This window comes from Lolium rigidum, chromosome 4 (genome assembly GCF_022539505.1).
Source record: "Lolium rigidum isolate FL_2022 chromosome 4, APGP_CSIRO_Lrig_0.1, whole genome shotgun sequence".
NCBI lineage: Eukaryota > Viridiplantae > Streptophyta > Magnoliopsida > Poales > Poaceae > Lolium > Lolium rigidum.
Genome location: NC_061511.1, coordinates 36983484 through 36997768, shown reverse-complemented (window position 1 = coordinate 36997768; position 14285 = coordinate 36983484).

Genomic DNA, 14285 nt, shown 5'->3' with positions numbered 1-14285 from the left:
ACTTGGTTGACCCTACTTTGATTTATCTAGGTTTGATGAAGATGACTCATGGGATACCCATATATTAGTGATAGGTCTTCTACATTTTATGTGTACAAGACAAGTATTTAGTTGCTACTATGGTTCTATGATTTGGAAGGAAGGTACCATGATCACATGTTATAACCTAGGGTTTAGGTTAGAAGCAGTTTAGGGTTCACATGTAATAATGGAACTAGGGTTCCTAATTAATTTAGGGTTTTAGGATTTCACATGAAATGATAGAGTTGTACTATCATTCAATATGGAGTTAGGGCTTGCTATTTACTATGTAGTTGTTTGTTTAATAACTTCATTTTAAAGTTGAAGTTATTAGTAACTTGGAATTAAAATAATATTGAATTTGGCATTGTATTATTTTAATGAATTAATAATTAAGGTAATTATTAATTAAGGTTTAAATCCTTCTAATAAGGATTTAATAAAATAACAAATAAAGAAAATTAATTTTAATGTTTTATTTATTTATTTACTGGTTTCTATTTAATTTAGAAAGTTTTCCTAATTATTGAATTTTAATTGCATTTTGAATTAAAAGAAAAGGCTTAATTAACAAGTATTTAAATAATTGAATTTTTATTAAAAATAAAAATTTCATATTATATTTTTATTTGATAGAGTTTTATTTTCTAAGAATTTTGATATCTTATATTTATTTTTCTGAGTTTTTATGAATTTTCTATAATTAAATGAAGTTGCAGCAATTTTCTGGATTTTAATTAAATGGAAAAGGCTAAGGATACCGGTTCAGATCTATCTACAGACACAGACATGTGGGACCAAGGGACACGTTGGCTGCCAGGTGTGTGGAGACTAAGTCAAAAAATGTAGCCAGGTCCCACATCCACGTCAGCCTTGCCGGCGGTTTGACGCCGGCGACCAGGCGTTGAGGGCGCCGTGCCTACGGGGCTTCCACAGACGCGCGGTTACTTTCTTTCGAACAAGGAGACGACGGTGAACCTTATGGTGGCGGCAGAATTTGCTATTGGTCGCCGGAAACGCGTCGGCGAGCATGCCCTGCGGCGGCGCACTCCGGCGAGGTTTCCAAATTACACTAGGATGCATGCCAGGGAGGGTTAAGGGGTTCAATAGATGCGAAAACTCACCCTGGTGGTGATGATGGGGTTGTCGGAGGCAAGGGTGGCCGGAGATGGTCCCGGCATCGCGGTTTCCGACGAACCACCGTGAAAAGGGATCAGTCGATTCGGCGATTGGAGGCTTCCCTGCTCGATTCTTCGCAACCAGATGATCACTGGGATCTTGCGCTTCTCCTCGACTACTCCATTGTCCCTGGGGAGGCCTACACCGACGGATTCATCCTCGACTCCGACGAGCATTCATAGAGAGGTGTGAGAGATTGAGGGTTCCAGGGAGGATATGAGAGGATGGCGATGAACAAGGTGAGCACGGCGGTTCTGCTGACGGTTTTATAGCGCTGGAGGCAGTCGGAAACCCCTTCACGGCGGTGATGACCGGCGCAGATGCTACGGTGAGGTTGGTGTGTGCGATGTGCACGAATCGTGGCGTATTTGGATAAGCACGGACGTGAGGCAGTTGGAGTGAAGCTCTGAGATGCTTGGCAACGTCCGGTCATCCTTATCGATGGTGTGACCGGCGCCGACTGGCATCGCCGCGGTGGCGAGCAGACGAAGGTGGAAGAAGAAGCTTTTCTTCTTCGTTTATTTTCACGAAGAGTTACGGTGGGCTGGACCGGCTTGTGGTGGCGTTGGGCTCGTGTTGGGCTGCGCTTGGTGGGCTGCTGCGGTGCTACTGCTGGGCTGCTACGCCCATGTGAGGTTCAGGTAAGCCTCTTATTCTTCCTTTTTATTTTCTGTTTTTTATTTATTTCCAATTTGAATCTAATTTGAATTCATATTTTATTTGCAGGTTTCTGATTGTGTTAAATTTGATTAGGTTGTAGAACAATGACTATTACACCATTCCTTCTATTTAGAACAAGTGTTTTATTTTTGAGTATATTCCATATTTTTTTTAGGCTTATTCAAAATATCAATTAAACATGAATTTAGGTCCTCATTTTGATTACACTCTTGTGAATCAATTTATTTGAATTAATAGAGTTGATATTTTGAACTCAAAGTATTACAGAGATTTTTATTAGAGTTTGGTTTCTATTTGAGAATTTGTTATCTTACATATGATTTTATGTGATCACCCTTTCATCAAGGTCTTGTAATGATTATCATTATCCCTTTTCAAGGTGAGCTCAAGTATTATATTTTAATACACCTTGAAATATCTAGAGTAAGTATTACTCCCATCATGGTTTATCTTGGTTACAAAGTTAAATGGTTGTTAACTACTTATATGGTTTTAATTATGAGACTTAGCATTAGGTGGCTCTTATGTTTTATAATAGAAGCATAGGATTTGATTAATGAACCATTAGGGTCCAAATGCTAATTACCTAATGACAAATGGGTTGAATCTCAATTATGGCCTAACTTTATATTATGATCACCCTATAACTTCATGTGGAAATGGGATATACTTATCCTAGTAGGGTTTAACTTATCCTCACATACCTCAAGAGCATGATCATGGATTAGGCATGATCAACTTGTTCTTAATATCTTTACCTAAAGTTCTTAGGGTTTATGATCATTACTGAATTAATGATGATCAAGGTTTAGCTTCCTAAGGATCTCTCATTAAATAGGTTTCTCACTTCCATGATCAAGCATTGTCTTGATCAACTAGGGTATACTACTTCTAATTTACCTTCCGGAATGGGACTACTATGGTTGCCTCTAAAGTTTATATCCCATGAGAATGTCCGAGATATTATGTTAAGGTTCTACTTAATCAATGATGATATAATCATCAAGTGTATGGATAGTTATCTCCCTCATATTCAATTGTTTCCTTAACTACTTAAATGTAACACCATAGCTTGGGGCTTTCTTATAAAGGAATGGTTTATCCTAGAGTTTATGGTGTACTCACCATATCTCAATAGGTATCTAGTCTAAACTCCACTTGGCTATCTTGGTTGCATTAATCTCCTCCTTACTTTATCAATTCATGGATATGTTATTATTCCATGTGATACTAGGTTGTCTCACCACTCCAAGATGTAATGGTTAATCTCCTAATACTTCTAGTTCACAGGTTGTCCTTTATTCTTAATTAGGTAGAGCTGGGATTGATATGACTGGACTCTCTCATTTGGAAAGGACTTCAATGCTAACCTAAGGTTATTCTCCAAAGATAATGATGTGGTCACCAATATCTATAGTTAACATAAATGGGTTCTCTCTCTAGGAAATGTCTTCAATAATATCCTAGGGTTTCTCTGAGATGATGATTTGAATACATGGATGTATATTCAAGGTTTAGTTCAAGGTTTATCATTGACTCTATAATAAGTAACATAGAACTCTCACTTCTCTAGGTTTGATGTATATTAATATGTAGTAGAGAGGATTATGTATTTCTAGAGTTTATCTCCTTGTCTTGCTTCCAAGAATGAAGTAAAATAAATACCATGAGATTCATGGTAGGATCATGGATTAGTTTAAGACATGGAAAAGATAAGTGAAGAATGGTTTCTCCATTTATTGTTACTTGATTTCCAAATAGATGTAAGTTCATATGTTATGGTAACGATTACCATATTATAATCTTTTATAAGATCAAGCATTTGATCATTGAGTAAAGTGTTGTTGTGTTGATTATTAGTTCCATTTGATCTAACCCCTTAGATCAAATCATCTCTGCTCAAAACAAGGTTTATAGCGCTTGACTTGATGAGCTACTTCAATTCCACCAATGTCAAGTGAAACTTCAGTGACTGTGACTGTGACTGTTTTACTTTAAAGCGCGAAAATTCCCCAGATTTTCTATGCATGAATGCAATGCACACATCTGTTTCCTCTATTTTTGTAACCCCAATACCTGGGATATTACACCGGAGGACTCTACATCATCATGCCCGCCTCGGGATTGATGCGTGAGTAGTTCATCCTTGGACTATGCACTACTAGGAAAAGGGCTATAGCTGCACGGAAGGGTGCCGGCGCACCATCATTGACGCGCGCCGGTGGCAAAATACCGCCGGCGAGCCATGTTAGGCCGCGCCGGCGAAGAATCTATACTGCCGGCGCACAAGAAAATTTAGTGCGCCGGGAATAAAATTCGAAGAGTTCTGGCCGGAAACAGAAAATATGGGCACCTTACCCCCGGCACACCTCTATGGTGGTGCGCCGGTGGTAGACAATTTACCACCAGCGCACCACCATAGAGGTGCGCCGGGGGTAAGTTGCCTAGATTTTTCTCTGCACCCCCCCGGGAATCGCCTTTTCAGTTTTCGAAAAAATAATAGAAAATGATAGAAAATTCAAAAAATAAAATCCTTTGAAATGCCCATGTAATATGTGATCTAGTTTTAGAGAAAATTTGAAAATTTGAATTTCGATGTATTATGCAAAATGGCGTCATCTTTCGGTAAAACGGCCGTTTGGAGAAAAAATGGATTCGTCAAATGGAAAACAGAAACAGGACTTTTTTCAGATTTAAGATTTGGGTGAAAAAAGAAAAAAATACCCCCGGCGCACCACCCTACTTGGTGCGCCGGCAGTAACCTAAGCTATATATGCCAAACCAGCCCGGTGCACCTTCTCTCTCTTCCATTGCCCCCATCTTCTCTTTCACTTCTCCTCCTCCTCCTCTCTTCCTCCCTCCGGCCACCTTCTCTTCTCCTCCATTTTTCCCCTCTTCTACCTTCTTACCCCTCTAATCCCTCCCTCCGACGAGCACCTCCTTAAGCTACTCACCGGAGCACCTCCTCAAGCTACTCCCCGCAGCACCTCGTCAAGCTATCTCACCGGAGCACCTCCTCAAGCTACTCACCGGCGAGCACCTCCTCAAGCATCTCGCCGGCGAGCCCCTCCTCAAGCATCACCTCCTCTCACCCCTGGTCCAGCCACCTCCTCTCACCCCGACGATCACCGACGACCACACCGGCAACCACTTCCTCTTTGCAAGGAGATGACCATGGTGGCGGCGGTACATCTCCAAGGCACGACCTAGAACTTGACCTACGACCTAGAACACGACCGACCTAGATCTAGATCTAGATCTAGATCTGCTTTTTTTTGAATCCTGGAAAACATACCGCCGGCGCACTAGGGTGGTGCGCCGGTGATAAATCGAGTTACCGTCGGCGAACAAGATGGTGCGCCGGCAATAAGCCTTTACCACCGGCCCGTTCGCACCGGCGGGCGCTGGTGCGCCGGCAGTAGTGCTTTTTGGTGCGCCGGCAATAAGCCTTTTCCTAGTAGTGATGGGTCCATAGAAGTAGCTAGATGGTTGTCTTCTCCTCTTGTGCTATCATGTTTAGATCTTGTGAGCTGCCTAACATGATCAAGATCGTCTATTTGTAATGCTACATGTTGTGTTTGTTGGGATCCGATAAATATGGAATACTATGTCAAGTTGATTATTGATCTATCATATATGTGTTGTTTATGATCTTGCATGCTCTCCGTTGCTAGTAGAGGCTCTGGCCAAGTTTATACTTGTAACTCCAAGAGGGAGTATTTATGCTCGATAGTGGGTTCATGCCTCCATTGAATCTGGGACAGTGACAGAAAGTTCTAAGGTTATGGATGTGCTGTTGCCACTAGGGATAAAACATGAATGCTTTGTCTAAGGATATTTTTGTTGATTATATTACGCACAGTACTTAATGCAATTGTCTGTTGTTTGCAACTTAATACTGGAAGGGGTGCGGATGCTAACCCGAAGGTGGACTTTTTAGGCATAGATGCATGCTGGATAGCGGTCTATGTTCTTTGTCGTAATGCCCTAAGTAAATCTCATATTAGTCATCATGATATGTATGTGCATTTTTATGCCCGCTCTATTTGTCAATTGCCCAACTGTAATTTGTTCACCCAACATGCTATTTATCTTATTGGAGAGACACCACTAGTGAACTGTGGACCCCGGTCCATTCTTTTACATCTGTAATACAATCTACTGCAATCATTGTTCTCTGTTGTTCTTCGCAAACAAACATCATTCTCCACACCATACGTTTAATCCTTTGTTTACAGCAAGCCGGTGAGATTGACAACCTCACTTTTAAGTTAGGGCAAAGTATTTTGATTGTGTTGTGCAGGTTCCATGTTGGCGTCGGAATCCCTGGTGTTGCGCCGCACTACACTCCTTCACCAACAACCTTCACGTGGCCTTCATCTCCTACTGGTTTGATAACCTTGGTTTCTTTCTGAGGGGAAAACTTGCTGCTGTGCGCATCACACCTTCCTCTTGGGATTCCCAACGGACGTGTGCATCACGCGCCATCAATGAGCTTCTAAATATTATGAATGGTAAGGAAAATACCCAAGTTAATGCCATCACTAATTCTAATTTTTAGGAAATAGACTTTATAGCAAGAAATCCTTATAACCCCGCATGGAAGAGTCAAAACTTTGGCTCTACCTTTCAAAAGCAATATACTAATCATGCAGGAGTTCAAAACAATAACTACACTAATGGTAGTGGAGCAAACAACGGTAATGTTTCAATTTAAAACACGTTCAATAGTTTTATGCATGCTCAAACTGAAAAAATAACACCCTTACAAAGATTACTAAAAATCATAGCACCATGTTGGGGAATTTATCTAATCAAACTGTTGAGGTACAATTGGGAAAGAAGGCTGAAAACCAAACTATAATACTTGCAAAATTTGCAGGGAAGCCCGAACCAAACCCCGTTGAAGATCTCAAGATGATGAGGATCAAAAAGACGGATCACCTGAAGAACTGGACTATAGCAATGCTCCATCCTCGGAATATTCCGTTGAAGATCTAGTGAAGATAATCACTGTCAAGAATCCCAGAATCTATCAAGGTAACGATAATATGTACCGTAAATTTAATCATGAAGTAGCATGCAAAGTTCGTGAGTTAGAATAACAGTATAAGAAGCTAGATAAAAAACTCACAGCTAAGCTTGATGATTAATTTGAGCCCACTATTTAGATTCATATTGGAGTGAATGAGATGGCAGCACTTTGTGATCTTGGTGCAACCGTCTCTACCATTCCAAAGAGATTATTTGATAACTTAAAATTGGGGCCATTCAAAATAATTGAGCGAAGACTTCACTTAGCTGATATTACATATAAACAAGTTGTAGGAATTAAAGATAACATTGTAGTAGAAATTAAAGGATGTCCCACTGATGCATGTAAAATGCATACATGAACTTTGCCCTTTATCATATTGAATTCCCACATATTTGAAACATATATGTGATAATACCATGTTTTACATTGATTTATGGGGATTTAGCAATGATCCCCTTTATTTGGTTTATAACTCTGCAGAACAGAAACCCTATTTTGTGTATTTTTTCACTTTTAGAGACCTATACGGGGTCAAATTCTAGGATATTTGGAGGGCCATTTTTTCATGGGATTATTACTCATGTGCCCCCCATTCCTTAGTTGTCCTCAGTTTCCCTGCACTCCAAACTTTTGCTCATTTTTTCCCACTTCCTTAGCTAAAACTCTCACAAAGGCTTATAGAAGACATTTACCGTCTTGCCCGTTAACTCTGACAGTGGGGCCCGCGCCCGGCTGACTGTGCATTTACCGGTACTTGTTGACTGGTGGGACCGCTCGGAGAAAATGTATCGGGCTTGACTGAACCTGAAATAGATCGCGGTTGATCGTACCGCACCGCGTCGCCCGCCCCCTCGACCGACGCGGTGCCACGTCCATCGCCATGGTTCCCTCCACCCTACTGCCCCTATTCCGTTCTTTGGAGACACCTCGTATCCTCCAGATCTAACCCACCTCCCGGTCCGTGGGATTACGAAGGGATGTTGGGTGAGGACGCATGGAAGCCTGTCGACCGTGGAGAGGATTGGGTCGAATCCGCGGTAGATAATTCAAAACATCTGGGTAAGCATCGTTTCGCTCGAATCGAGGGTCTAACTCGTATTATATGTCGCATTTGACTTCTGATAGGTTGAATCTTTTGAATTTTGCTGAATTATCCCCAGCCTAACTGCAATATTTGTTTGAACAAACTAGGATTGATCCCGCGCTGGTTTTACGGCTATTGATCGGAATGGAAACTAGTGTGCTGTGTGGTACTAGACTGCATTTGACTTCATTTTTCTATCAGAAGGTGGTAGAAACCAGCCTGAATTTCAAAGATTTACAAGCTGAGCTCTGTAACACCTTTCCATGGAGCGATGCCAATGCTGTTGAATTGAAATATTTCAACAGTGACGGGCAAATATTTCTCCCACTAACTTGTGACGAACATATGGTTTGCTTTTTTACTCAGACTGTTGACAGCCGATTCGGTAAACTCCAAATCGATGTGCTTCAGCGACGCCCAGAACGGGTGAAGGGGAAGGGAGTTCAGACATCATTTGTCTCTACGAATAGCCAGCGCCCCGGCACTCCTTGTAGGTCGACACCAAGTAAAGTAAGTGGTGATGAAAGCTACAACATACATGCTGCCAATTTTGTTAACGATTTAGCTGGTGCAGTCGGTGTACAGGAAGATGCAGAAAGTGCCGAGGGAGTGACAAATGATGATGAAGACGAGATGATGTACCTTGAACTGGTAGATAGAGCCAGTCAACAAGTAGTGGATGATAAATATCCATAGGATCCCATCAGCCGAGCTAGGTTTGATGATGCTGACGATGAAGAGAAGGAGGAGACCATGGACAACTTAATCGATGATGAATAGATGGTGAGCACATGCCAGCAATTGAGTGGAATAGGGAAGTACCTGAGCTTACTAAAGTCACCATTTTCCAATCCATGGTGACTGTCGGAATGCAGCGAGAACATGGTGCATTCTAAGTGAAAACACCTATGAGATTAAAAGGGGTGAGTCAGGAAGATTCACTGTTTTTTATCCATATGATAGCTGTAGGTGGAGATTGCATGCATCTCATATGTTAATTAAAGAGCAAATTGATTCAGGTAATCCAATTCAGTTAGTAATTTAGTTTTAGATCATTGAGTAATGTTTGTGTATGGCCATTTTCTTTATTGTTTTTGACCCTTTTACTTTGTTTTAGATAAATAATAACCCACACGAGCACACATGTCCACCTGGAGGGGGAGGGGGAAGGCCAAAACCAAACTGGCAAAAACTAGTTGGGTGGCAGATGCAATATTGGATTGGCTGAGGGAAGAACCTGGACTTGGTACAACAACACTCCATGCAAAGATTTTTAAGAAGTGCAAGATAAATATTCCTTACATGAGAATTTTCAATGCTAAGGAAATGGATCTTGATAGAATTAGTAATCAATGGAATGAAAGTTTTTCAACTGCTCTACACCTTCAAAGCTGACGTGGAGATGGCTAGTCCATGGAGTGTTGTAGAGATTGACAAGCGTAGAGTTCCATTCAAAATAAAAGGGAAGTTATTTGAGAAGGAGTGCTTCGGAAGGGCTTTATTTGTTTCAAGGCTTGCTGGCAGGGGTTTCTAAATAGTTGTATGCCCTACTTGGCCGTGTTGCATTTGGTGTGGTGGAGGCAGAGTCCGAGTAAAGTTGGGTCTGGTTTCTGCAGCAATTGTGCAAATATATATGCACACCTCCAGGTTTAGCTATTTGTGTGAAGCTTTTTTCATGAAAATGACCTTACACCAAGTTTATATTTTTTCTCTCATATGCATGTCACATACTACGAATGTGTGCATAAGTTTTCTATTTTTTGATTTTTTTTGAATTATTTATGCTCATTTGAACTTGATTCAACCTCTCACTCCTGATATTTGGTTTTCCAAAAAAAAATGACCCTATACCGAGTTTATAATTTTTTTGGAAACTACATCTTATGAACAAACGAACTACGCTGATTTATATTTTTCATTTTTTTAATTAGTTATGCTCATATGAAAATTTGTCAAACCCGGTTGATTGACTCAAAACCCCGTAGCATCTCTCCAAACCCTAGCGTCGAACCTCCGCCGTTGGATCATACCCTAGCGTCAAACTCCACCCGTTCGATATGGCCTTCTAAAAAGGTTTCAGAGGGCGATCTGCGCGACGCTGGTTCTGCATCCTCATTGGCCGCAATGGTAGTGCACTCTCCTACACCATCTGACACCCAAAGGCAGGCACAGAGAAGCCAGTGGTCGCACATTAGCTTCTCCCCTTATTTTGCTTCTTCCTCACCGGCGATTCCTCTGCAGCAGCCATTCCTCTGATTCTTCCTATCCGGCGATATGTCGAGCTCCTCGTCAGCCTCATGTCCCACGTGGCCATTGTATGGTCCAGTGCTGATGACTCTATGCAATGAGTGCCCACGCATGGCGCCACTAAAGTGGTTAACTTCGAAGGAGAGTAAGAATGGGAAGTTCGGGCGCGAGTTCGTCAAATGCGAGAGCAAGCCGAAGGGGCAGGTTAGATCTGACTTCTCCTCGCATCCTTTATCTCTAATTTTAACAAATTTCTATCAGATTTGGGATTTAGTGTTCATGATTTCGTTTTCATGTCGTGAAGTAATACTACCATTTTGAGTGGATGGATGAGTACATCAAGAGGCTTCAATGGATGGGCTTGCTGGATTGGAGGGGGGATGCTACCTGTGAGGTCAATGGGTCGGCTTTGGAGGGGTTGCCACATGATAGTGTTGTTACAACGGTGGGGAATGCGGAACTGATGGGGGAATTGAAGAAGATGAACAATAACTTGATGATGTGATTCAATTGCAGAAGCAATCTAATCTGATAGCCTTAGGATTTCATGTTGGTATACTTGCTCTAGGATTTTTTTACTTTATGATCATCTCTCGCTAGAGATGTTTGTACTGTGTTTGTTGATCTCTGAATGTATGCAGTTTAGTGCTAGTTCTTTGGGATATTTTCGACACTTTCAGATGACAGTAAGCAGTACATGTGCAGCACAAATGCATCGAATTCTTCTCTTCTCTCTCGCACAAAAACGTAGTTTGCAGGCCCAAAGAGAATTAGGCTGCAATAGGCCCACGAAGGATAAATGAGGCCCAGAAACATGCGATGACTTTGTTTCTGTTTCTGAATGATTGCTTTTTTATTTTTCGTTTATATTACCACATCCCTTCATATTACTACACGTTTTAAACATGAAAATGGAAAAATTAAGTTCACATCCTTCATATTGACTACATAATCAAACTTTGGTGAGTTCCTATCTACGATTCCAAAAGCTTTCATTAAATTTGTATTTGAATTTGAATTTGAATTAATATTTGAATTTGAGATAAAAATTGAATTTGAGCCAAACTTGAAGTTGAACCAATATATGAGGTCCATATCTCTGTGCTATGTATTTGATAGAACAATTCAAGTCCAATGTTTGAAAGTAGGGAATCCAATCCGAATGATAAATATGCTAGAAACGAGCTCGAGAGCTAGGGTAAATTAAAGGCCATATTTCTAATCAAAAAAAATTCGACCTTGTCTAAATGAGTTATATATTTGTTACTAAGACATGTTCTATATATATATATATATATGTCTGCTATTCTCGAACTGGTTCGAGTCTGCTATTCTCGAACCGGTTCGAGAATAGAATTCTCGAACCACTCGTGAACTTCCGGCTGTTTCACAAGTGAACTTCTCGACGGAATATCAGAATTGCATATTCGTGCGAACAGTATATTCATGTTGATTTTTAAACCGCTAATCGGAATGATCCATATAATATACCATTGGATTCGTATAGTAATTTCGCATCTTTAATGCATAAGCATTCAACAACAGATAAAATTCTCATAAATATTGAGGATTAATTGTCCAAACTGAAACTTCCACCATGATTCATGGCTTTAGTTAGCGGCCCAATGTTCTTCTCTAACAATATGCATACTCAAACCATTTGATCATGAAAATCGCCCTTACTTCAGACAAGACGAACATGCATAGCAACTCACATGATATTCAACAAAGGTAAAAGTTGATGGCGTCCCCAGAAACATGGTTACCGCTCAACAAGCAACTTACTAAGAAATAAGATACATAGCTACATATTCTTCACCACAATAGTTTTTAAGCTATTTTTCCCATGATCTATATATTGCAAAGACAAAGATAGAATTTTAAAGGTAGCACTCAAGTAATTTACTTTGGAATGGCAGAGAAATACCATGTAGTAGGTATGTATGGTGGACACAAATGGCATGGTTTTTGGCTCAAGGATTTGGATGCACGAGAAGTAATCCCTCTCAATACAAGGCTTAGGCTAGCAAGGTTGTTTGAAGAAAACTCAAGTATAAAACGGTACAGCAAGACTTACATAAGAACATATTGCAAGCATTATAAGACTCTACATTGTCTCCTTGTTGTTCAAACACCTTAACCAGAAAATATCTAGACTCTAGAGACCAATCATGCAAACCAAATTTTAACAAGCTCTATGTAGTTCTTCATTAATGGGTGCAAAGTACATGATGCAAGAGCTTAAACATGATCTATATGAGCACAACAATTGCCAAGTATCAAATTATTCAAGACATTATACCATTTACCACATGTGGCATTTTCTGTTTCCAACCATACAACAATTAACGAAGCAGTTTCAACCTTCGCCATGAACATTAAGAATAAAGCTAAGAACACATGTGTTCATATGAACGAGCGGAGCGTGTCTCTCTCCCACACAAGCATGAATTTATTCAAAGAATGAAAATAACAAAACGAAAATAAAAGCACACAGACGCTCCAAGTAAAGTACATAAGATGTGACGGAATAAAAATATAGTTTCACTAGAGGTGACCTGATAAGTTGTCGATGAAGAAGGGGATGCCTTGGGCATCCCCAAGCTTAGATGCTTGAGTCTTCTTAAAATATGCAGGGATGAACCACGGGGGAATCCCCAAGCTTAGTCTTTTCACTCTTCTTGATCATATTGTATCATCCTCCTCTCTTGACCCTTGAAAACTTCCTCCACACCAAACTCAAAACAAACTCATTAGAGGGTTAGTGCATAATCAAAAATTCACATATTCAGAGGTGACACAATCATTCTTAACACTTCTGTACATTGCACAAAGCTACTGAAGGTTAATGGAACAAAGAAATCCATCAAACATAGCAAAAGAGTCAATGCGAAATAAAAGGCAGAATCTGTCAAAACAGAACAGTCCGTAAAGACGATTTTTTAGTGGCACTTAACTTGCTCAGATGAAAAAGCTCAAATTGAATGAAAGTTGCGTACATATCTGAGGATCACTCACGTAAATTGGCAGATTTTTCTGAGTTACCTACAGAGAATCATATCCAAATTCGTGACAGCAGGGTTTCTCCGGTAAGCACCATGCTGAAGCCTGCCCACGTTGTTCATGCGTTGCTCGTGCTGAAGCCTTTTTGATGGCGAGCAACGTAGTTATCTTAGATGTGTTAGGGTTAGCATTGTTCTTCGAATTACATGCTTTCGTTATGCAACCCTTGCACATCTAGCCTCCCTTACACCTGTCTCAGGTGTAGGGGCGGCACCCCGCTTGATCATAGTTTAGTAGATCTGATCCGTTACGGTTGCTCCTTGTTCATCAAGGATTAGTTTAACATCCGCAATAGTTAGGCCTTACAAAGGGTTGGAGGATCCAGCGGCGTGTAGGGTGACGTTTGCTAGCCCTAGAAAGGATGTTCCGGGGATCAACCTCGTGTTGGTTTTTAGGCCCTGTCTAGGATCGGCTTACGGTCACCGTGCGTGAGCGCGAGGCCCAATCGTGAGTAGGATGATCCGATTATGCGGTGAAAACCCTAAATCGTCGTAGATCTCATTAGCTTTATCTTGATCAAGCAGGACCACCATATATTCGGACACCTCGTTCGAATCATGGGTGGATCGGCTCTTTGAGCCGATTCACAGGATAACCCGAGAGCCGATCGAGGCTCGTATTTAATGTTTACGTGTATGCCATGCAGGAAACTAAGCGAGGCATCATCCACACCTTCCTGACCAGGTATAGGTCAGGTGGCACGCCCTTGCGATAGCATCGGACGTGCGACCAGGAGGCTTTGCGGGCCGTCGCTCTGAGGGACTGGGGCCAGCCACAGCCCTAGTTGTTCCCGGCTCTACTGTGTTGCCCGTCTCTGCCCGCCAGGGGGTTTCTGACGTCAACAGGTCCTATCATATTTTGGCAAAGTGTCATCTTCTAAAATATTTTGTATGTAAGTATTTGTATAGCAATTATGAATGCAATAAGAAAAACACCCACGCAGGACATCATCAATATCAAGATCACTCGTAT